At 49.2% G+C, this 26,347-nt stretch overlaps 1 protein-coding gene across 2 annotated transcripts in view; it reads left to right on the top strand.

The window, feature by feature from the left end:
- OSBPL8 (oxysterol binding protein like 8) overlaps positions 1–26,347 on the top strand; it is a 1,216,063-nt gene that overhangs the window by 89,839 nt on the left and 1,099,877 nt on the right. For both annotated transcript variants that reach the window (XM_086918072.1, XM_086918071.1), the window contains exon 2: positions 17,166–17,296. The gene's annotated coding sequence lies outside the window, so the exon portion shown is untranslated. The remainder of the gene's footprint in view (positions 1–17,165; positions 17,297–26,347) is intronic.

Below are 26,347 nucleotides of genomic sequence, written 5' to 3'. Positions count from 1 at the left end.
GGTGCCTTTGAAGGTGGTGTCAACGCCCAAGGCGTCATTGGTGGTGCCGAAGCCTCGGCTCCAGCCACTCGCAGATGAGGAGCGTCGAGAGGTTATCATCGACGCCAACACCGGGAAGCTCTCTCTCCTTAAAAGGAAGATCACCTCGGAGCCGGTGTTGGAACATTTTCGTATTCCGCTCAAGAACAATAAGGACTCTGTGGGTACTTCTGCCCCTATAGAGCCTGCATCTCCACATAATTTGGAACTTTCACCGACGCATTCTAACGCTGGGGAAGGTGACGGAGATGAGGAGGACGAGTACAATTATCCAGCATACTCGGATCCAGAGGAGGTACATGAACCGTGGTCTGCCGGAGGCGACCCTGAGGACCCTCAGTCGGGTCATGAACCGCAGCTTTTTGCAGCGAAGACTTCTCCAACAGAGGACTCTGCAGCCTTCAACGCTCTGATTGAGAGAGCTGCAGCTAATCATGATGTCGACCTACATGGAGATCCTGTGGATGTCGATTTTCTGTTTGACACTTTCTCAGTGGCTGAAAAGTCAGTCAAGACATTGCCTATGCTCAAGGGAGTGCTGAAGCACGCGCCAGAGGTTTTCAGGGAGCCCACTCGGGCGCGAGTCATCAATCCTCGTATTGACAAAAAATACAAGGCAGCGCCCTCGGATCCAACGTACATCAAGGGACACTTGCCACTGGATTCTTTGGTTGTATCCAACGCACGTAAGCGGGCGAATTCGCAGACCACGGGTGACGCTCCTCCCCCAGACAAAGAGTCAAAAATATTTGAAGCCTCAGGGAAACTAATTGCTGCGCAGGCGGCTAATATTTGGCGCATTTCAAACACGCAGGCCCTACTTGCACGCTACGATAGGGCGCATTACGACACCCTAGAAACACTTCTGCAGCACTTACCTGATCAGTACAAGGAGGCAGGTGAAATGTTGATTCAGGAGGGGAAGCTGATCACCAACGCTTCCATCAAATGTGCGCTGGACGTGGCTGATACCGCCTCCAGGGCGATAAACACTAGCGTGTTGCTAAGGAGACATGCATGGCTTAGGATATCAGGCTTCAAACCAGATATACAGACAACCATCTTGAACCAAACAGTTAATCCAGACCACCTGTTTGGCCCCGAGGTGGATGCGACACTTGAAAAAATGAAGAAAGACACGGACACTGCTAAGTCTATGGGGGCCCTCCAGTCTCAGCAGTTTCAGGGTGGTTCCTTTCGCCGCTCCAATAACAGAGGAACCTCAAGGGGTCAGGCATCACAATCCACACAGTACTATAAGAGCAACACCCAGACCTCATACACCAACAAAGGTAGAGGTGGTTACAGGGGCAACAACGTCAAAGGCAGGGGACGTGGAAACAACAGCTCCAGGTCCTCCTCCACCAACAAACAGTGACGCCTTGTCACTGCCCCCCGACCACACAACACCGGTCGGGGGGAGACTCCAGCAGTTCCTGCCCGCGTGGAAATCCATCACCACGGACAGGTGGGTCAAATCTCTTATCCAGTACGGTTACTGTCTGGAACTTACTTCCACTCCACCAAACATACCTCCAAGAAACCGTCCTATGTCCGGCGAGCACTTGCACTTGTTGCTGCAGGTAGTTCAAGTCATGCTGCAAAAAGGGGCAATAGAGCTCGTTCCACTGCCAGAAAGGGGAACAGGAGTTTACTCTCTGTACTTTCTAATCCCCAAAAAGGACGGATCCCTCAGGCCCATCCTGGACCTCAGGCCCCTCAACTGGTACATTCTATCGGAGCACTTCCATATGCTCACGTTGCAGCAGGTCCTCCCTCTGCTTCAACAGGGGGACTTCCTGGCTACGCTGGATCTCAAGGATGCATACTTTCATATCCCCCTGCATCCTTCCCACAGGAAGTACCTCAGATTCACGATTCAAGACCAGCACTACCAGTTCAGGGTTCTGCCTTTCGGGGTCACCACAGCGCCAAGAGTCTTTACAAAGTGCCTGGCGACTGTGGCGGCGCATCTACGACGCCAGAACGTCCACGTCTATCCCTATCTGGACGACTGGCTCATTCAGGCAAAGTCAGAACAGCAGTGCGCCGACCACGTGTCCCGCACCATTCATCTCCTGCACGATCTGGGATTCTCGCTGAACTATCCAAAATCCCATCTCCAACCCGCCCATATACGGCAGTATCTGGGCGCGACAATAGACACTCTGGCAGCCACTGCGCAGCCAAATTCAGTGAGAATCGCCAGTATCCAAACGCTGATCCAACGATTCAGACCTCAGCACTCGCTTCCAGCGAAGGTGTTCATGCAGTTGATAGGCATGATGGCCTCCTGCATCTCCATCGTCCCGCACGCGAGACTACATATGCGTCCGCTTCAGGAGTGCCTAGCACGTCAGTAGACTCCGGCTCATGGGCAACTGATAGACCTAGTGTTGGTGAGCGGTCGGGCATACAACTCTCTGCATTGGTGGAATCCACAAAACCTTTGCAAGGGCCGACCGTTCCAGGAGCCTGTGCCACAGATTATCCTGACAACGGACGCTTCTCTCCAGGGATGGGGAGCGCATGTACTCCACTACACAGTGCAGGGACTATGGACACTACAGCAAAGGAAGATGCACATCAACGTTTTAGAACTGATGGCAATCTTCATGGCCTTGAAGGCATTCAAAGTACATTTGTGCAACAAGGTCTTGTTGATCCGGACGGACAACATGACGGCCATGTACTACATTCAGAAACAGGGGGGCACACACTCTCCACAGTTGTCTCATCTGGCTCAGAGCATGTGGAAGTGGGCCATTCAGAGGAACATCTTCCTCATGGCGGAGCATCTCCCGGGCAAGGACAACCAGATGGCGGACCTGCTCAGCAGGCACAGCCACCAAATGCACGAGTGGGAGATACATCCATCAGTACTCCAACCGTACTTCCAAAGGTGGGGTCATCCAGAGATAGACCTGTTCGCCACAAAGGAGAACGCAAAATGCCAAAGCTTCGCCGCCAGGTTCCCACACCCGCAATCGCAGGGCAATGCGATGTGGATGAACTGGTCAGGCAGATTTGCGTACGCTTTTCCCACAGCACCTCTGATACCGCTGGTGGCACGCAAACTCAGGCAGCACTCGATGACTCTCATCCTGGTTGCTCCAATGTGGGCTCGCCAACCATGGTACACCACGTTTCTGGAACTCTCCGTGGTACCGCATCAAAGGCTTCATCTCACTCCCAGCCTTCTGACGCAGAGCCATGGCGACATTCAGCACCCAGATCCGCAACAGCTCAACCTGGCGATCTGGCTCCTGATGTCCTAGAGTTTGGCTACCTCAATCTTCCCCCCGATTGCATAGACATCATTCGGGAGGCAAGGAAGCCCACTACTAGAGCTTGTTATGCGGCTAAATGGAAGCGGTTTGTCATTTACTGTGTAAACCACGATATTGACACGCTAGATGCTTCCATTCAGAACATCATTTGTTACCTGTTCCACCTGTACCAATGCAATTTGGCGTATTCTTCCATCCGCATTCACTTGTCTGCAATGGCAGCATACCTCCAGAATAGGCAACACATATCACTTTTTAAGGTCCCTGCTATCAAGGCTTTTCTGGAAGGACTCAAAAGGGTCATTCCACCACGGACACCACCAGCTCCGGAATGGAACCTCAATGTGGTTCTTACAAGGCTGATGGGTCCTCCCTTTGAGCCACTGCACTCTTGTGAGCTTCAGTTTCTGACTTGGAAGGTGGCTTTCTTAATAGCAATTACATCGCTACGGAGGGTTAGTGAGTTGCAGGCGCTCACCATCCAAGAACCTTTCTTCCAAGTACACGCTAACAGGATGGTGCTCCGCACTAACCCTAAATTCTTACCCAAGGTTGTATCTCAATTCCACATGAACCAGACAATTGAGTTGCCAGTGTATTTTCAAAACCCAGAGTTGCTGGCGGAGCGGATGCTCCACACCCTTGACGTTAAAAGAGCCTTAATGTACTACATTGACAGGACAAAAGATTTTCGTAAGACCAAGCAACTTTTCGTTGCATTTGCCTCACACCACAAGGGAAACGCTATCTCCAAAGCTGGTATCGCTAGGTGGATCGTGAAATGCATTCAGATCTGTTACGCTAAGGCTAAACGCACTCTCACAATTCCACCAAGAGCCCACTCCACCAGAAAGTTGGGGGCCTCTATGGCTTTCCTAGGTAACATTCCCTTAGAAGATATTTGTAGAGCAGCCACATGGTCTACCACACATACTTTTACTAAACATTACTGTGTAGACGTGCACTCCAAACAGCAGGCAGCTGTTGGTCAGGCTGTTCTCAAAACACTTTTTCAGACTGCTGCAGCTGGCACGGGCGGACGCCAATAATGGGAGGACTGCTATGTATTCTATGCACAGATATGAATTCAGCAGCCCACATGCCTCGAACTGCAAATGCTACTTACCAGTATGCATCTGTTCTTGGCATGTAGAGCTGCTGACATTCATATCGCCCACCCTCCTCCCCGGCGCCTGTAGCAGCTGCAGTATTCACATATATATATATATATACTCATAGCATGGTCATCACTCACATACTTCACTCCATCTCTGCCAATGGCTAAAAACAATCTGGGGATGGAGGCGATGCCCATGCGCACTGTAGTCCAGGGGAGGAGCCACCTATCTCGTGATACTTCGAAGACTCTTCCAGGACAACAATGTGCAATCATCCGGACCCAACACTAGGCGGCGATCTATGCACAGATATGAATGTCAGCAGCCCTACATGCCAAGAACAGATGCATACTGGTAAGTAGCATTTGCATACGGTGGCGAGGGCGTGGCTGATCGATCGTAGCTGGCTGGTGGGCGTGTAGAAGGTCAGGCGGTCGTTGAGGTACTTGGGCCCCAGGTCGTGGAGAGCCTTGTGTGCGTGGGTGAGGAGTCTGAACGTGATTCTCTTGCTGAGGGGGAGCCAGTGCTGGTCTCTCAGGTGTCCGGTGATGTGGCTGTGTCAAGGGATGTCCAGGATGAGTCGTGCGGAGGCGTTCTGGATGTGTTGGAGTCTTTTTTGAAGTTTGGCTGTGGTTCCGCCGTAGAGGGTGTTCCCGTAGTCCAGTCGGCTGGTGACATACAGTGCCTTAATACTTCATAGACTATTAGAGTCCCTGCAAGAAGCTACTGTAACTGGAATCCTCTCATAATCTCCCCAAAACCAGGTAGAGCCGTGCGAGATCCGGGATCATACAGGCCCCTATCAATGCTCAGCGTTAGTACAAAAATACTAGCCAAGATTCTCGCCATTTGCTTCAGCCTTGTGGTGTCCCACCTGGTCCACGAAGACCAATGTGGGTTTATACCGGAAAGGGGAACGCACATGAATATTCGCCGCCTCTCACATGTGCTGCACTCACTGACTGGCGGAGCCAATAGGGTGGCAGAAGTCATCCGCTGCATTTGACACCCTACAGTGGAAATATCTATGGGAGGTTAAAAAATAAATGGGACTTGGTGAAGAGTTCATCACTTGAGTGCAACTGTTATACCAGGGTACAGGTTTCATGTGCGCACTGGGGACCAAATATCGGAGTGCATAATTATTGAAAGTCACATGGCAAGAGTGTCCTCTCTCCCTGTTACTCTTCACCATGGCAATGCAGCCATTGGCAATCCAGTTACGGAGAGATATGAAAAGATGGAGAATCGCAATTGATTGCTGCACTCCGTGGTATCCCTATATGCAAATTATGCATTACTCAATATCCTGCAGACTGAAGAGGCAATACCAGCTCTATTAGGGGTACTGCACTCATTCGTGCAGTCATCAGGCCTCCGCATAAATCATCGTAAGACTGTCATCTTCCCCTTGGCCGCCCTGATGCAGGTGGCTGTACAGGACCTCCCACCAGTAGAGTTCAGCTGGGAGATCGACCATTTTAGGTATCTCAGCATGCAAGTGACACACCGGCCCGAACATCAATACGCCCTAAACTTAGGGACAGTAATAGCCAATCTGACTGAGTCAATCCGGTTCTGGAACAAGCTTCCCCTCTACACCATGCGACGAGTTTCATGGTCATATTGCCTAGGTGCCTGTATGCATTCCAGAATACATTCTGTCATATCCCAAATTCTATGTTTGCTACCCTGAATAAGCTGTTGGTCTCTCTAGTATAGGCTGGAGACCTTAGTAAGGTGAAAATGGACACCTTCAAGCTAGATACTGATTCAGGGGGGTCTAGGCCTCCCAGCCCTTAGGCTGTATTACTTTGCTTGACTGTTACAATATGCTGCGCAGTGGTGCACGAAGGAGCACAACATAGTGAAAGCATTTCTAGCAGGCCATAATAAAGGTTCGGACCTACCGAAGTACCCGATGATGGGCACTTGGGTCCCCAACACATGCCCATTTATAATCCGACAGGTAGCGGCAATCTGGGAACAGGCAGTCTCCTGGGTTATCTGCAAGGCACCTTAAACAAATTCACTTCCCTTACAATGGTTGCAGGGGTTCTGCCAAATCCAGTTTTGGATATCTATAAATGGCACTAAGGTGAATGCGTGTCGGCCGAAGATCTATTTGCTAATGGGACCTTCCTGACGTAGGAGGAAGCGATGGAATGGTACCAAATACTTGAAGGGCACTTCCTACAATACACAAAAAATATCCCATACAGTCCGTGGAATGTGGGCCTCCTTTCCGGATGAGCTGACTGAGTCGCACACACTGGCGCTGCTGCTCAACCCGGGGGTCCACTAGAGGCCTAATCTTCCGCATCTACAAGGCCCTTCAAGAAGACCTCAAACTTGAGACATCCTTGGTAAAATACAGGTGGTCTGAAGACCTCACAGCCCCCTTATGGAAGGGGAGTGTTCAAACTTAACCAGTTCCACTACCTACATCGCACCTATTTGACACCTCCGAGACAAGCTTGTTTTGACCCATAACACCCTTCCCACTGCTCCTGATGTGGCGCAGACCCTGCAGCTTTTCTGCACATGACTTTGACATGCATCCAACTACAAATCTACTGGCATCTGGTCATCCAGATACTCTGTGCTGTCACAGCGGTTAGACTAGAACAAACCGTCAAACACTGCCTACTGGGGGTACTCCCGATACCAAAAAAGGTAACACGCACAAGACACACATTCGCGCTCCTAGGCCTAGTACCAGCAAAAAGGCGCAATGCAATATACTGGACTCATACCCTCCCCCAAAGCTAGATACATGGTTGTCAGACATGCGGGAGTAAATATGCGGACGAGAATGCAGGATGAGACCTAGAGTACTGGGGACACATGTTGGAAGGGCTGCGAGGGCCGGACTCTCAACTAGAACCTGACTCAGATAAAACACAAGGAACGCAACCAAACACCTCTTTGCCGCATACAGAGATGGGGGATAAACTGTGCACCCATGAGCAGGGAAGTCCGATATTGCTGAGCAGTGGAGGCCCCCCTCCACCGACCAAATAACCCTTGAATGATCGGCAGGTTCCCGGTCCCATGAAATGAACAATTAAACGGTTTGGTAACCCTGATATTTAGAGCGAATTCCATCACCAGTCACTGCTGCATAATGTTCTAGGTTTGTTTTCCTCATACTTTATGATTCTTACCACTGTAATTACTGCATGTGGATTGTAATAATACGACTGCACACAAATGGTGCTTGGGTGAATAAACCTTGGTACACTACGCATACCACAATGTAATCCTTGCTAATGCCCCATTGGCAGCATACGACAAATGTAGAATGTGCTAATGCTTGTGATTAACAATGCAGTGTGATAATAAGAATAAGAAATACAAAGAAACTGATGCCCCATGAATGCACAGCCGAAATTTCAGCAGTCGTCCTTGTAGGTTTTATATTTTGGATTTTCGCAAATTTCTATACCTGGATTAGTTGCCAAATATGTGAATAATCTTCATTAGCTATCTAGTGTGAGCTCCTGGTCTGTTCCGTAAAGCAGGACGCCGTCCTCATATAAGGCAATTTTATCCTCCCACTGATTGGTCCACTGCAGGCTTTGGACCAGTGGGTCCTGCCTGATCCAAGCTTCCAAGGGTTCCAGTGCAAGGGCAAAAAATATGAGAGGAGACAAGGGGCAGCCTTACCGCATGCCACGTTGCAGTCGGAAGATCTAGGAGTTCCCCCTGTTCACTCTTACCTATGTGAGCAGGTTGGTATATAGAAGTCGTACTCCACAGGCAAAGCTTGGACTGAAGCCCATTTTAGCAATCGCCTTAAACATATATACCCATTCAACTGAGTCAAATGCCATTCTGGCGTCTAACGAGAAGACTAGCACATGCTCCTGAAGCAGGGGCGCCTTGCTCAGCATGTTATCAAGGTGCCTCAGGTTTGGTGTGGTATTACGATAGGGTATAAAGCCAGATTGATCCAGGTGGATCAGGTCTGAGATTACCTTGGTGAGGTGTGTGGCCAGAACCATGGCCAGAACCTTGGCCTCAGCATTGAGGAGAGATATTGGCTTATCAGACGCACAGTCCTCAGGCTGCTTCCTCTCCCTAGGGATTACCACTATGGTTACCAGTCGTTGGTCTCTGGGCCGTGCACCCACTTGATGGCTCTCTATGAAAATCTTCAGGAAATGTGGGGCTTACTTCCGATTCGGTGGTTTGTAGAGGTTGATTTGGTATCCCATTAGGGTCGATCGCCTTGCCCGAAGACAACTCCCGCACTGCTTTTGCTATTTTATCTTCTGTTCTCTCCTTGGATCTGTAGCGACCGAGCCAAGGTAGTTTGATGTCTGTGAGAAACTCCCATGATTCTTCCACTGTGGTGGTCATCGTAGGGAAATATAACTGAGCATAATGGTGGCAAAGACTTCTGCCACCTTCTGTTAGTCCCGAATCAGCACTCCTAGCACCCAGCGGCTGGTCTACTCCATCTTATCTAACCAGGCCAACAATTTGCTTGCTTTGTCGCCAACTTCATATACACAGTGTTGCGTGGCTTCGACTTAGGCGGGTGGCCTAAGTCACCACTTCCCTGTACTCTTTTTGCTTAAGTGAAAGAGCATGCCTAGCTTCAGGACTATCCCACTGCGTAAGCTCCCTTTCGAGTGTTTGAATTTCCCGCTCCGAAAAGTCTTGATAGGCTCGTTTTTATGTTTTGTGTCCTGCTATTAAGGCAAGTGCCTAATAACTGCTGTGTATGAGCCTAGTCGACAGATGCTTTGTTTCTGGTAAAGTAGGGCTCTGTTGTCATTTGGAGTCCCTCCCTGATCTTGGGTGGCTAGAGGTACCACGGGTTGAGTGAGATAGTACAATGTGATGTATGCGCTCCCTCCCTCCCTCAAGTCCCAGTTTATCCCACATAGGGGAGTGATCAATATTACCTTGTGCCTGGTGATGAGCGTCTGAGAAGAGGTGTAAGTGACAGTAAGGGTGAATACGGGAAAGACTGTTGCGTTCCTGAGAGAAAGGTGAATTGCTGCTCATGGGGGTTATAGGTCCACCATATATCTGTCAACCCTCGTTCCGTGATCAAGTCGTACAGTGGGTGTAGAGGGAGGTCAACTGTTGTGTTCCTCACAATTATTTTTATTTTATTTTCTAGACACACCCATGATTCCTCAGTTAACTGTTCATAACCCTTCCATTAATTCACAGTATCTCAGATATTTCACTGTTTACATTTTGGAATATGCAACCTTTCTGAGAACTATAGTTATTTGCTAACCATCCTCTGGCAAACAGCAGGCCATTCTTTAAAGAATTGTCTAACATGTATGATCTGTTCATTCTGCTCCATACAAAGGCCCAGCCTAAGGAAAAGGAGCCTGATTTATTGGTTTTACCGAGCTTAACGCCAGAACACAGACCAGTTCATCTATTTAGGTCCACTATATCAGCGCAGCTGTTGCTTGAAACCGCTTTAAGAAGCCATACTGAAAGAGGGGCGTATGCTAAACCTACATGATTATCTTCTCTAGAAACGTCTTAACAGAATGTGATTGCTTCTGTTGAAATAGTGTGTATATTGCAGTGATTATGCTCAATACAGTAGTCTGAGATGGTTATGCTGGCAAGCCAGTGATCAAGGCTATAGGCCTAAGAGATTCAGGGCTAAGCTGTCAGATGACCTAGGTCTGCTTGATTTTAAAATATTACTATGAAGGCAGTATGCCAGACATCTGAAAGAAACAGGTTAGTGTTAGATTCCTTACCTTATAATATCCCCAGGCGTCAGACTGGATCTGGAAAGTTTTCGTCAGCAGTACCCCTGCTCGTCTCTAGGCGCCGTCTGCGGCTCCGCGTTCGTCGTCGGTGTCGTGATCGCCGGGATGACGTCGTCGGAGTACTTAGATGGCGCCCTCGCACGCTGACGTCAGTTTTTTTTTTTTTTTTTTTCCGCGCCAGCAAGCGCAGATCCAGGAAGAGCAGTACTCTTTTTTTAATAATTTTTTTTTTTTTCGCGCCAGCAAGCGCAGATCCAGGAAGAGCAGTACTCTTTTTTTAGTAATTTTTTGACTAACTTTTTTGATCACTTTTGATCACTTCTCGAGTCGACCTTCTACTCGCGGTTGCGATCGAGATGCCTGGGTTTAAACCTTGCGAGGACTGTCGCCGCTTGATGTCGGTGACCGACCCCCACCATCTGTGCCTTTATTGCCTCTGGGCCGACCATGATGACAAATTGTGCCCCGACTGCCGGGCCTTGACCTCGAAGGCTAGACTGGAGCGGTCTGTAAGCAACTCTAGCTCCGGCAGTCTGCTCCGTGCCGTTCGAAGTCCCGGTCGAGGAGGAAGTCTAGGGACCGGTCGCGGAGCCGTGGTCATCGCCGCTCGACTAGTCCCCACCACTCGTCGGGCTCCAAGTCCTCAGGTAAGTCGAGGCAATCGAAAAAGAAGTCGAAGAGGTGTCATCGCTCTTCTGACTCCCCCCGATGCTCGCGAGACGCAGCCGGTAATTCGGGCGACACCGCCCACGCTGCTCGGCCGGAGCCGCAAGCGCTGCGTCCAGCTCCACACCCTCCGGTCCCTGGGCTGCACGCGACGCCGGAGGAGATGCATGACTTCCTCGTGGCCATGAGGACTCACTTCCCTCCGTCGGATCCTGTTGAGGCGCCTTTGGGTCCTGCGGGTCCATCTGGGAGTCCTAGTGGGCCGGCGGCTCCGGCCCCGGCGCAGTCGGGTGCTTCGGCCCCGGCGCTGTCGTCGACTTCTGTCCCGACGCCTCAGGACCCCGCAGGATCCGGGCCCGGATCCGGGTTGTCGCCAGTCGACCTTACGACTCCTCCGCTGGCGCCGACCCTGAGGGTGTCGCTCACGACGCCGTCCCCAGTCCCAACCATGGTCCGGGTCCGGCGTTAGACTGGCGCCGTCTCCGGCGCCGATGGGTGTGCAATTCACCTACGACTCTGCTCCATAATTTTTCCCTGACTATCAGGAGATGGATGACGAGGAGGACTGGGAGGGGTCCGAGGGCCCTCTGGCATTGCAGTGCCAGTTGAGCCAGGACTGGGCAGACGAGCTATAGGGGAGGCCAGTGGTCTGGACACTTCGCCCGACCTGGATTCGTCTCTCCTCCCTCCGGAGGAAGGGGCTGCTTACAGCGTGTTGTTGACCAGGGCGGCCAGGGCCTTGGCTCTTGAGCTCCCTGTCGCGGCCGTGAGGACTAACCTCCTCACTGAGGTGCTCAAACCGCAGGCAAGGTCCTCGGAGCCTCTACTGCCGTTCAACTAAGCCCTAACCGACGTTCTGCTGGGCACCTGGTCCAAGCCCTCCACAGGCCTCCCTGTGGATCGGAACGTGGCCCGACGCCACTTCCCGACTCCGGACGACCCTAGCTTCGTGTCCATTCACCCCACCCTGAGAGCCTGGTGATCCAGGTCTCTACCTCCCAGACAGCATTCCCGACCGCCCCTCCGGATCGGGAATCCAAAAGGTACTGGGAAGAAACTGTTCTCCTCCTTGAGTTTGAGGCTCCGGTCTGTCAACACCGCATTTTGACAGTTACACCCACTCTCAGTGGAATCCGGTTGCGGAGGTGCTCGCCCAAGCCATTGCGGAAGGGCGGGATGCCGCACGCTACTCTAAACGGTGTGGACTCGACACAACGGACTCGCTGGGTAGGGCGATTGCAATGACGGTGGTGGTTCGCCGCCACGCCTGGCTGAGGTCCGCCAACTTTTCGGGGATGTCCAGGCTACCCTCATGGACATGCCCTTTGACGGCCTTCGCCTCTTTGGGGACCAGGCGGATAGTGCGCTGGAGCTTTTAAAGGACTCCAGGGCTACGGCCAAATCCTTGGGCCTAGCCCAACGCCAGCAAACTTCCGCTTTTCGCTCCTTTCGTGGCCAAGGAAAGGCCGCCTCCACACGTCAAGCCAGCCACAGACGGCAGACCCAGGTCCAACGCGGTGGCGGACGTGGTTACCGCTGTGGCGGTACCTGGAGACACCGGCAGGGTCAGTCCACACCCGCCCCTGCAGCATCCGCCTCAAAGCCTTACTAGTCTGGCATTTCAGGCCCATTCGTCACCAGTGGGGGGCAGGGTCCGCCATCACCTCCCCCACTGGTGTTCCATCACGTAGGACAGGTGGGTGCTGCAAATCGTCCTTAGGGCTGCTCCCTCCCCTTCGCGGTGACCCCTCCAGCCATGCCACCGCAGTACCACTGCATGTCGGGGGATCACTTGCAAATTCTGCAGGAGGAAGTTACGGCCCTCTTGGCCAAGGGGGCCATCGAACGCGTTCCTGGGCCAGAAGTAGGACGTCGGTGCTATTCCCACTACTTTCTGGTACCCAAGAAGGGCAAAGGAGGCCTACTCCCTATCTTGGACCCACTGAGCTTCAACGGCTTCCTCCGCAAGGAGAAGTTCAAAATGCTGACTTTGACTCAGGTCATAGCTGCCCTGGACCCAGAAGACTGGATGGTAGAGTTGGACTTGCAGGACGCGTATTTCCACATCCCCGTCCTGCTCGCCCACCGGCGTTACCTGAGGTTCACGGTAGGCCACGAGCACTTTCAGTTTACTGTGCTCCCCTTCGGCCGTACCAGCGCCCCAGGGGTGTTCACGAAAGTGCTGGCGGTGGTCGCAGCTCATCTGCGCAAATTAGGGGTTTCAGGGATTTCAGTCTTTCCCCTATCTCGACAATTGGTTGTTGAAGGCGGGCTCGCCCCAGACAGTCGTCTCCCACCTCCATACTACGGCCGACCTCCTGTAATCGCTGGCGTTCTTCATCAACGTGCCAAAGTCGCACCTGTGTCCCTCTCAGAAGCTCCTTTTCATCGGAGCGGTTCTGGACTCCGCGCAGTTTCGGGTTTATCCCCCCCGAACAGCGGGTTTGGGATATTCAGGCTCTGATTCCGATCTTTCAGCCTTTATCCCGAGTCTCGGTGAGGTTGACGCTGCGGCTCCTCGGACTGATGGCCTCCTGCATCCTTCTTGTGCATCACGCCAGGTGGCGGATGCGGGCTCTGCAGTGGGACCTGAAGTTTCAGTGGGCACAGCATCAGGGCAACCTGTCCGACCACGTCCTGATCTCGGAGGGCACTGCAAATCCGTTGCAGTGGTGGCTCACGAACCGCGATTGGGTCAGTGGCAGATCTCTCTCCCTACCCCAACCGGAGCACGTAGTGGTGACAGATGCGTCCCTCCTGGAATGGGGGCACCACATGGGGGAGAGAGAGATCAGAGGCCTTTGGTCTCTGTCTTAGTCCCGGCTCCATATCAACCTTCTGGAGCTGCGGGCGATCAGACTTGCACTGCAGGCATTCCTTCCCTCTGTCCGAGGAAGTGTAGTCCAGGTGTTCACAGACAACACCACCACCATGTGGGATTGCAACTAACAGGGCGTGGTGGTGTCGTGGACCCTTTGCCAGGAGGCTCTGCACCTCTGGCAATGGCTGGCACACCAGGGCGTCACCCTGGTGGTTCAACACCTGGCAGGTTCCCTGAACGCCAGGGCGGACAATCTCAGCCGCCGGTGCATTATGGATCACGAATGGCGTCTGAACTCGGATGTGGCGCAAGGTCTCTTTCAGCAGTGGGGAGAGCCTTGGTTAGATCTATTCACCACCGAAGAGAACACGAAATGTCATCAGTTCTGCATGTTGGAATTTTAAAGACGGCACTCGCTCAGCAACACTTTTCGTTGCGAGTGGAGCTGTGGTCTGTTGTACGCCTTTCCGCCTATACCACTTCTCCCCAGAGTGCTGAAGATCAGGCGAGACCGGGCCCAAGTCATCCTTGTGGCTCCGGACTGGGCACGAAGATACTAGTATCCCGAGCTACTCAGCATGTCAGTCGATCCCCCGATTAATCTGCCTCTTCAGGAGGACCTTCTGTCGCAGCAGCAGGTGATGGCCCTCCACCCGAACCTGTCCAGTCTCCACCTCCATGCATGGAGATTGAGCGGCGACAGTTGAGGCCATTTAATTTGCCTCCTGAAGTCTGTGATGTGATTCTGGCAACCAGGCGTCCCTCCACAAAAACGGTATATGCCTGCAGGTGGAACAAATTTTTGGCATGGTGCACAGCAAAGGCTGTGGATCCACTCTGCCCCCCTTTCAGAGGTTCTCCTCTTCCTTCTGTCTCTTGCCCTGCAAGGCTCTGCTCTGGGCACTATCAGGGGCTACCTCTCGGCCATTTCAGCCTTCTTAAGGCTTCCTGATCAGCCTTCTCTTTTCAAGTCCCCTGTTGTAAATAGAAACTTGAAAGGCATCACACACATGTTCCCTCCTGTTCCCTTCGTTATGCCTCAGTGGGACTTGAACCTTGTACTGAATTATCTGATGTGCGCTCCCTTTGAGCCACTTCATAACTGTCCTCTTTGTGTTCAGACTCTTAAGACTGCATTCCTGGTTGCCATCACCTCTGCCAGGAGAGTGAGTGAGCTCCAGGCTCCATCTTCTAAACCTCCTTTCATCTCTGTCCATCCGGAAAAGGTTGTTCTGAGGACTCGTCCTTCTTTCCTGCCCAAGGTAGTCACAGCCCTTCACATCGGGCAGTCCATCACCTTGCCCACCTTCTTTCCGCCTCCGCATCCTTCGAAGGAGGAAGAGAGGCTCCACCATCTGGACCCAAAACGTGCGCTCTCCTTCTGTCTAGATCGCACACGCCAGTTCCGGGTGGATGACCAGCTCTTTGTTGGTTAAGTGGGCGATAAGAAGGGACGGGCGGTGCACAAGCGGACCATCTCTCGGTGGGCCGTCTTGTGCTACTCTTTGGCAAAAAAGTAGCCTACTGTTGGGCTGCGCCCCCCCATTCCACTCGGGCCACAGCGGCTACTACTGCCCTTGGTCGGGGAGTTCCCTTTCAGGACATCTGCCAGGCAGCTACATGGGCCTCGCTGCACACGTTTGCTAGGCATTACTGCCTGGACAGCCAAGTCCGGAGAGATGGCTTTTTCGGCTGTTCCGTTCTCCAGGACTTTCTGGTGTGATCTTGGTTCGCAGCCCCACCACTGGTTTGGTATTGCTGGGGTATCTATTCTAAGGTAAAGAATCTAACACTAACCTGATTCTTTCAGATGCACAAGTTACTTACCTTCAGTAACGATATATCTGTAAGAAACAGTAGTTAGTGTTAGAATCCTTACCACTCACCCATCCTCCCCGTTCTACGAACCGATATCTAGGTTTAAGGACACATTTTACAGTGCCCTAGTTTCATGGCACCAGTGTTGGTTTCTATCATGGCTCTGCGTTACTGGCGCCGAAAGCTATGTACAGAACTGACGTCCGCACGCGAGGCCGCCGTCTAAGTACTCCTACGTCATCCCGCCGATCACGACGCAGACTACGGACGCGGAGCCGCAGACGACGCCTAGTGACGCGCAGTGGTACTGCTGACAAACTCTCCGGATCCAGTCTGACGCCTGAGGATATTCTAAGGGAAGGAATCTAACACTAATAACTGTTTCCTACAGATATATTGTTACCGAAGGTAAGCAACTTGTGCTTCTTGTTAAAAGACTGTTAAACCTAGTACTTTTTAATGGTGACTTACACTGTGTTTGAAACCCAGATACCAGTATTTTGTTCTTTGGGATCTCACGGTTTCCATTATAGGCAAGGGTTTTTGTGCTGGTTAGCTCCCTGACAAACCCTGGAGGTAGAAGATTTACACTGCGATAAGTATAACCTGTAACGAAGGCGGGGGGGCTATATTTTGTCATACATAATTTTGTACATACTTACATTTAGCTCTGTGCTGTTTAATTTACTTTTTTAGGTCTGGCCTCGCTATTCTAGCTATTTGCTTGGCTCTTCTAATAAAAAAAAAAAACATAAATACATCCATGCTTACGCATATGTGAGGGGCTTAGGTCATCCCTATTTATCCATTCAAATATTGCTTTGTAATGATAAGATATAAATTGAGGGCAGCGGTCATCCCACTTCATCCATTGGCTCGGTTACTTTGTGAGTGACTGCCTTTGCCACATGTGCACATCCACATGAAATTGAATGTGCTTCGAGAACTAGTTGACCAGGCCTTTAGTTTTCCGTTTTCTTTTTTATAGGTCCCCATTTCATTGTTTTAAAAAAAAAATGATGACCCAGCAGTTCTAACAGTTAGTGCTACTCAGAAACGTCATGCTGCTTATTACACTTATAGTGCTGTGCGTCTCACGTGGCCACTGCTTTTAAGCCAGATGGCAATTTTGGATGGGTGTCCAGAGTGTGTAATTGTTTTACTGTTGCAAGATGACAACCATGTTTAGAAGCAGGATATCTGCCCTTTTGGATCTGACCAATGATACATAGGAGGCAGTTGTCGGCCAGACCAGTTGCCATTGTCAATGCTTGTTTTATATGGCACACAGTCATGGCGTGTTATACTTATTAATGACTATTGCTATAGTCATGTCTTTAGACGTCCTTATCTGGCCAGCTACACCAGTCTCCCAGCCTTTAAATCTAGCAGACTGTAGTGTGGAGAAGTCTGCGAATGAAGAGTATTGAAGTACCCTCTGAGCAACATGTGCGCTTTAATATCCTCCTCATTTTACTGTGGATATTCACAAGACTGTACGGGGCGACCTTTCAAGCTGGCCTGTGTGCGTTGGGAACATTGGACTCTGGATGCTGAAACTCGGAAGACAATTTACTAACATTACTGTAACTCTTTGCTTGTATATATTTTGGTTAAAATTTGAATGTCTGCTAATAATCTGTTGCTTTTTCAGGTTTTCAGCCTCCGAGGACATTTTGTATTTCATAATACGTGGAAACAAAGGGATTATGTAGATGTTTGCTGATTGAAATGATCTGCACTCAATCAGAAGATCAAAATCCAGTTTATAGGAGTATGTTAACAGTAAGTGTTTAATCAAACTACTTGTAATGTGTTGTTCTAATCCTCATTGCGTTTACTTGTTTGCTTAATGACATGGCTTCAGTATCACTTTACCGAATATCTTCTGGTTAAAGCAATGCTGTTTCTTATTTAAATATGCCTTCATTGGTGATGGATTATTTGCTGTTTCAAATGTTGAAAGTCACTGTATGCTGCTTTTATTTAAGATTAAGGCCAGATTGCATTCCCATTTACTATTTGATGTTTACTGGTTCTGAATATTCAAATAAGTCCGACATCTAAATATGAGACTGCCCAGAAAATACAGTGCAAAAATGCGTTCTTTATACAAATGTAATGCGAGAGTGAACAGATTACTTAGTTATTTTTAGGTTTCGCCTACAGCAGGCATGCACCGGTCAGCAAAAAGGTTTTGTAAAATAAAAAAAACTTTTAAAAAGCTCAAAAACCAGCTTAGCGTCCCCTTGGTACTGTTTTTTTTATAGTTATTTCATGACCGTATGAGCGGCTGTGCTACATGTCTTAAATGAACAAAAATTTTATTACACGGTCAGCGTTGGTGCTTTTTTTTGTTTTGTTTTTACTTTAATGTTACACAGCAGTTTGCACTGCTAAGTAACATGCCTTAAAAAAAATGTTTTATATTTTTTTTTTTTACTAAACCTATTGGCTTTGCCACTGCTTGTTGTGGTGTGGAAATACTACATTACCAATATTTGTAAGATCCACTATTTTTCTTTGCTTTCAAATTATGTAAATACTCTGCATGGGAGCAGATATATATAATATACTAGCTGCACCCTGCCACGCATTGCTGTGTCTCAGTCTAGTTAAATGGAAGAGAAAGAAAAGAGTAAGCGCATGTTTCTCATAAGTTTAAATTCACAATGCTTGTGGGCACACAACATGTTTTTGTGACTATTGTCACGTTGTGTATATTTAACCTCTTGCATGCTCATGACGAGCTGAGCTCGTCATGAGCCACGGCGCTCCGGTGCTCATGACGAGCTCAGCTCGTCATGGCCTGTGGAACGCTCAGGTGCGGGGAGAATTCCCCCGCTGTGCTGAGCGTTCCACAGGAGGCAATACACCTGTGACTAGCTGAGCTCGTCATGAGCACAGGAGCGCCGTAGCTCATGACTAGCTCAGCTCGTCATGAGCATGCGGGCGCTGTGCGCGCCCCCCTGCCCCCAGCACAGCAGGGGATTAACCCCTGCAGCGAAGGGGATAAACACGCGCTAATGTTGCAAAGTGGACCAACTCCACCCTCCACCCACTTCCCGGTCTGACATCCTGACACCAACTGTCCATCCTAACATATGTAGACTATTGTCTCTATGCGTCCCTTGTACTTGTTTCGCAGCAACGAAATCGATAGGGTCTGTTCGGCCTTTCGATTTAAAAACACGCGCGTATTGGACACGCACGTATTCAAATCCAACGGTGTGTATATATAAACACGCGCTAATGTTGCAAAGTGAAACAACTCCTCCCCCCTCCCTCCACCCACTTCCCGGTCTGCTATCCTGACCCCAACTGTCCATCCTAATATATGTAGACTATTGTCCCTATGCGTCCCTTACTTAATGTTGCAAAGTGAACCAACTCCTCCCCCCTCCCTCAGCCCACTTCCCGGTCTGCCAACAAGACACCATCTGTCCATCCTAACATATGTAGCCTATTGTCTCTATGCGTCCCTTGTACTTGTTGCGCAGTTACGAAATCGATAGGGTCTGTTCGGCCTTTCGATTAAAAACACACGCGTATTGGACACGCACGTTTTCAAATCCAACGCTGTGTATATATAAACACGCACTAATGTTGCAAAGTGAACTAACTCCTCCCCCCTCCCTCCACCCACTTCCCGGTCTGCTATTCTGACACCAACTGTCCATCCTAATATATGTAGACTATTGTCTCTATGCGTCCTTTCTTAATGTTGCAAAGTGAACCAACTCCTTCCCCCCCCCCCCCCCCCCCTCCACCGACTTCCCGGTCTACCATCCTGACACCAACTGTCCATCCTAATATATGTAGACTAGTGTCTCTATGCGTCCCTTGTAGTTTTTGTGCAGCAACCAAATTGATACCGTCTGTTCGGCCTTTCGATTAAAAACACGCGCGTATTTGACACACGCGTATTCTAATACCACGTTGTGTATATATAAGCACACGATTAATCTAATCCAACATTGTGTCAAAATTTCAAATCAATCGGTGAAGAACTTTCGGAGATTTAAGATTTTGAACAAACTAACATTGACATTTTTATGTGTCTGTTCGGGCTTTCGTTTAAAAACACGCGCGTATTGGAATCCAACGTTGTGTATATAAAAACACGGCCCTACTCGATTCCAACGTTGTGTGAAAATTTCAAAGCAATCGGGGAAGAACTTTCGGAGATTTACGATTTTAAACAAACTAACATTTACATTTTTTTTTTTTTGTAAATCTTTTTATTATTTTAAAACAGAAAGAGATAGACATATCGGGTGCTATACATTCCGGTACAATAATGAGGTGAACAGGCAGAAGACAGGATATATACGAGCAAATGCAAAAACAGTTGAGACGCCTACACTTACGTGTGAGAAGCAGGATGTGCAATAGTACAATGTACGATCCACATTAAGCGCCAGTCCTCAGAGCTTGTCTACCCAAAACAATCAGAATAATAACAGAAGCATGATCACCAGATATTAGAAGACGATCGAAATCAGGATATTCCACCAACTATACTTGTAAAGAAAATTGAAGAGAGAGTGAAGAAAAAGAAACCATAAAACAAAAACCAAAGCCAAAATAAAAAACCCATCCCCCCCACCCTGCACCCCTGAATATGGCTATTGCCTCACCCCAACTAGCAGTGTGCCTGTCACCCCAACTAACTAACTTCTAAAAGTAGAAAGAGAAAGTGGAGGAGGGCATATACATACATGCCCCCGGTCCCCCCCCTCCTCCCCGCCAGAACGAAGAATCCCCAAACTAAGGTCAAGAAGTCTATTAAGCCGCATATACGTATCGCAACAGGGGAAACTTTAAACACCGCCCAACCTCCCGAACGCATCATGATAGCAAACCCCCTGTCCAGCAAGACTCGCTGCTAAACCCAGTCACTCAGTCTCATCCTTGACCCTTCCGATCAGACGTGCGAGCTCCTTCCGGACAAACTGTCGCCTCCGAAGGATAGTCAGAACATGAAAAAGATATATCAAAGTTCAAATCGAGATGTAGCAGAGAGATGAAAGCGCTGAGAACACCATCAAGTCCAAAAACTCTCCTCGCCATTGTGGACTCCCAGCTTCGTTTCGTCCGCCATCCTAATGGAGCCGATATACGGGGGAGAGACGCGGTTTCCAGCCAACAACAGTTCCCATCAAAAGACTCCGGAAAGGGAGCACCTAGCAGTCCTTCCTTAATCAGCAATGAGCGTAGGCCAGACAATCCATTCACAGCATCGAGCACGCTTCCATCAACCAAAACATTGGTCTGAGGCTCCGACACCTCCCACAGTACGGGATCTGCTTCTTCCAACGACGTGGCCATCTTGGGGGTCCCGAGTGTTTTCATTGCTTGTAGTGGAGTAGGGTCCGGTCCACTCCGCTTGATTTCAGACAAGCGCTCCATCATTTTGTGAATGAGGGCTTCAACACGATCATGAAGTGACCCAATGGCTGCCAGCACAGTTCGTAGTAACGGGTCACTCTCAGTCCGTTCCACCACTCCTCGGGCGGTCTCAGTCATGTTCACGGCCCCAGTGAGCCTGGTCTCCCCGGGGGGGAACAGATAAATGTGGAACGGACAACGGCAGAGGGGGACTTGTCGATCGATTCAATATCAATCCAGACACACTTTTTGGTATTAAATAAATTGGTGCAAGCAGCGAGCTGGATCTTGCTTGCACACATTGTTTGGACACATTCTCTAGCCTGCCAAGTTCTGTGTTACAGCTCCCTAGAACTAATGTAAGGATACAATCTTAATTTTTAGCCTCCAATTCCTTCACATTTACAGAACATATTTGCAGGAGCAGCTGAATAAGATGGAGTTGAAAAATATAGTTGTTGTGGCCTTTCATCCTCCATTGAGTGCATATATTTCCCCAGATGTAAGAGTTTGTAATGAGTTCTGAAGAGCATAAGAACAGTGCAGCACCGACAGTGCAGTCCTCGTGTTGAGGAGTACCCTTAGATTGTGCCTGCTCTGATGAATAACTCTGTTTCCTTGGAGTGATTAAGAGTTAATGTAGGGCAGCCACATCAGACTAGAGGTGACCATGGAATGCATTCTAAAGAGAAACCGTGCAAGAGATGGCCATTTTCATGGGTTAATTTCATGTTGGGAGAGTCTTGTTTAGGATTGCTGGAAAGGCGTACGTTTATTCATGGTTTTTGGTGAGCCCTCGATTCTGCTTTTACAGTTTCATACAGGGAGGGAGGGGGCGTGTACATTAAAGATGGTTCCGTACCAGGTGTCTACTTTGAAACTCCATGGTGTGGTTTTCAAAATATCCTTTTGTTTATCAGTAACAGTGTTCATAACGAGTAAAAAAAAGATTGATTAGTATTTTAAATCCAGGTGGCTGAAATGTCTCCATCATCAAGAATGCCGATCTCGAGTCTCTGACATGACAGAGAAATGGGTGCTGCTGGAGAGCTTCGTCTTCATTTAACCGTGAGGAATAAACAAATCCTTACTCCTGTGTAGAATCTTTGCTAGTTTTAGCATTTTCTCTTGGGCATGCAGTGTCATCTAAAGCCTTTGTATCCTTCTGTCTAGCTAAAGAGGGGGTCGAGAAGAGAAAGCAGGTTTACAGTTGCCCAGAGAATAGCTGTGATGATACTTGGGTACTGCCCGTAATCTTTCAGTTATTTTTTGTTTGATCAGCCATTACCGAAGTGTTTTCCTGGCTTGTGTAATGCATACATATTTGTACTTTTGAGTGTTTGGTAGGCAGGATTGGCTTTATAAAAATCGAGGCTGGAGACTATCCCTGTATGCCTCACCGTGCCTCACATTTTATAGGTGTTTTTAAGAGAATGAGAATCACCTGGTAGGTGACCTATTTTTAGTTTCTTAATCTTCTCGTGGTATGAAGGAGAGGTTATGTCGATCGATTCCCCTTAGTTCCAGCCCATCTGTATTTACTTTATGTATTCAGAGGCACCTTTTCTGCTTTCATTATTGACCATGCAAATTGCTACTGGGCACTAGCCTCCTGTTCTGCACTATGTTTTTTTTTAATTTTTTTGTATTATATTTTATTGGAATTGACGGAAATTACAAACTAAAAGTAATGCAACAAAAAAAGGCTCCAAATGCAGTGCTACCAAAGAGAAGGTAGCATTTCACTTGCGTATTTACTGAATAGGCGCAAAATCAGCAATGTTCGCATCGTGCAGGAAAAAAGCACAGCATCAGGCCACTCAAGTAGTGACACAGCAGGATGCGAGCTATGATCATCCCAAACACGTGGGTGCTCCCCTCCACCAACCCCCCAGATAGTGATAATCAAAGGGATCAGGCAGCATATTCTTGGGAGGCAACATGGTCAGCAGTTCTGTCTGTATCCTGTTGCATCAGCATGTATACCACCAGCGGAGCCCAAATGTCCTCGTAATTATTGAGAGAACGTATCGTTGTCCACCCCCAACAGGTGCCATGTTGTTCCTTCCAGTATGCTGTATTCTGTAAGCAGTGGCCCAGCCGGTGTGCAGGACACTGGCACCAATGGATGGCCACCCTTTGCTTAGCCAACAATTGCAGGACAGCAATTAGTTCCCGTAGTTCAGTGGTGACGTCCTGGACATAACCAAGCAGCGCAATCAACTGGATCCGTGCAAGCTCATAGTTCGCGATAAGCTTAATGGTATCAAACACTTTGGACCAGAAGCATGATAATCTAGGGCACTCTCATGCCAAGTGCATGAAGGTAGCAATGGATGCAGCACAACACCAACAATGTCCTCTTTGAGTAAACCCATCCTGTGTAGCTTCGCAGATATACGACACAGTCTGTGCTGGTATTTAAAATGAACTAGACTGAGCCTATAATTCGGGGATATGCCCCGGGGAATCAGAGCAACAGTAACGCCATTGTTCTTTCCTGAAAGGAGATGCCAAATCAGCTGCCCAGGCGTCTCGTGCAAGAGCTGTATGTGTTGGCGCAGTTTACTGCATCATAGTGTAAAGGCGATTGATGAGGCTGCACTGCGATGGGTTAGTAAGCAGTTCCTCCAGTGTGAAGAAAGGTGGAGGGTCCACCGGGAAGGTGTCATGTGTGGCGCACAGGACTTCCTGTAACTGATGATAAGTAAATATCAGACTCTGGGTCATCAGGTAGTCTCTGCGGAGAAATAAATGTCTCCTTCAGATAAACCTCACCAAAGGTCATCAGCTGAAGTAGTCTCAGGCTGCTGCGAGCACCAGCGTCTGCAGTCACAGGAGTCTGAGGGGGATTCATTGGGGACACCACTAGGGTGTACAACTGATTTAATCTCGCCCGATGACGCAGTCTGTCCCACGCCCAAACTGTACCAGCCACAGTGTCAATCCGGGCATGGGGATATTTGTGAGGGAAAATAAAGCAGCAGGCAAGTGGCTATGCCGTGTGTGGCTGAAGCCGAGTGGGGGTGCAGCCAGAAGTGGGCCAGTTGTGCCTTTGTGCATTAGAAGTACAAGCCCATGTCCTTGGCGCAGAGCTCACCCTGCTCGAAGGGAAGAGTCTGCATCTTCCATGACACCTTAGGCTTCTTCCCTGCCCATACTAATGCTACAAGGTGAGATCTGAGGAATCGTCAAGTGGGCTGTCAGCGGGAGTGGTTGTTTGATAAAAATGTACAGAAATGTGGGGAATATTACCATCTTGGCTAATGCGATCCTCCCAATAAGGAATAGCAGCAACCTCACCCATGTAGACACTTGGCCCTCCAGCCAGGGCATCAACTGGCCATAGTTTTCATGCCATAAATCTAGGATTCAACGTAGTACAACTCTTGCATATTTAAGCTGGTCAACGGCTCAAATCAAGGGGTGAGCGTGTGCCTACGGTGCCATGATTCTTCTGCAATCGAGCAGCTAAGGGCTCCATTGCTACCCTAAAAAGGAGGGGCAACAATGGACAGCCCTGCCGCATCCTCCGGTAAAGGTGGGAGTGACCGCCCCATTAACAAGCAGTTGAGCCACTTTCTGAGCATACAGCAATTTAATCAGTCTCAAAAAGGCATCCCCAATGCAAAGTTGAGCCAGAAGGTGGAAAGAATGGGGCCATTCAAGCGACTCCAATGCATTTGTGGCTTCCGATAGTACCGCCGTCGTGCCTTGGTGGGGATCTACCAAGTGGAGTAGTGCCAACAAGTTTAGAAAATTGTGTGCTATCAAACAGCTGGGTACAAAGCCAGATTGATCTGCTCAAACAATATTCATAGTAGGGGAAGAAGTCTGGAAGCAACAGGCTTTGCCAGGATTTTGTTATCAAGGTTGATCATAGAAAGCGGTCTGTAGGAGTCGCAACACTGAGCATCTTTATCCGGCTTCAGGATGATAACCAGAAGGGCTTCCCCTAAGAGAGGGCAGGAGTATGCTGCGTGACATATAATCTCATACATGGACAGGAGGTGGTGGGGAAGTGGCAAGGAGAGGTGCATATTCTTTATCAGAAAGCTGCAGTAAGGCCATACAAGCCTGGCAACTTATCGCCACACATACCACTAATGGTCTGGATTACCTCCTCCACAGTAAAAAGTTAATTGAGGTACTTGCAATGCCTATCCTTCAGCTTCAGCAGCTGCATGGAGTCCAGATAGGAGGTCAGGGTGGACGTTTCCGGTGGTAGGGATGCAGTATATAAAGTAGAGTAACCCGCCCTATATCCCTCTCCTTCATGCCTAGTGTGGGCGTCCTTCCCAATATAATGAGTTTTGCAAGTATCTGCTGTATCGTAATCTAGGCGCTTTTGCTTAATGGTTACAAGAATAGTTTGTTAGTGGCAAGAAATTGGAGCCCCAAAGCCCTGATGTCCGTTTCTAAGCTCGCTGCTCAGCAACTTAAGTACCCCAGCTTGCTTACCATTGCATACTCCCCTTATCACTACCTTTAAACGCCTACGAGAGCATGGGTGAGAATCCTACAGACTGCTATCCTGATTCCTGATCTGAAGAGCTGATTCCAAAGGGCGTTAGGGGGGGAACCTCCAAATGAAGGCCTGCGAGAGCATCTCCGGAGTGGCAAGCTGCAATAGTACGGGGCGTTATCTGATAGCGTTCTAGGGAGTTGTGTGGAAGCATTAGTCCAGGTGACCTCTCTAGTGACCAACCAGTAGTCTATTTGAGACCATATATTATGTGTCGGCCCTATACATGTGCCCTCTGCGCTAAAGGTATGATGCGCGTTCCAAATATCAGTGAGATCTTTATCTACTATGAGCCCATAGCTGAGCTGCGGCTCTCAGATGTGGACTTCTGGATACACTAGACTTGTCCTTGCATGCATCTAGGACCACATTGAAATCCCCTGCTCACAGCACTGCCCAAGTGCCCATTGTGCTGGCCAGTTGCCAGAACTCGGCAAAGAAAGCAGGGTCGTTGATATTTGGGCCGTAAACCAACCTGAATATCGGGGATGCCCCTGCAGTGTGCCCGCCAGGATGACAAACCTGCCCTGTGAGTCACATAGCATGTGACTGGTATGTCCCAGTAGGCTCCTGCGGATAATTGCAGCCACACTGCATTCATAGTTGGAGTAGTGGGATACATGCGGATCAGCAATTCAGCTTGCCCACAAGCACGCCCGGGTCTATTCATTTAAGTGCGTCTGTAGTAGGCAAATGTCAATATGGTGTAGCTGCAGAGAAGCTAGAATATGCTGTGTCTTGCGACAATCAGTCAGTCCTTGGGCATTCCAGGTCAGGCATTTAATGGGGTGCATCAGGACCTAGAGGGCCATATAATAGCGCAGATCACTTATCTTTCAGATAACAGATACAGCAGTGTACTGGTAAGTGGTGATAAAAAGAAAAATTAAAGCAAAACCGTAAACGTAGTATAATATTTT

Source organism: Lissotriton vulgaris, chromosome 1_1 (genome assembly GCF_964263255.1).
Source record: "Lissotriton vulgaris chromosome 1_1, aLisVul1.2, whole genome shotgun sequence".
NCBI classification, from domain to species: domain Eukaryota; kingdom Metazoa; phylum Chordata; class Amphibia; order Caudata; family Salamandridae; genus Lissotriton; species Lissotriton vulgaris.
This window is presented reverse-complemented; position numbering and strand designations above follow the sequence as displayed.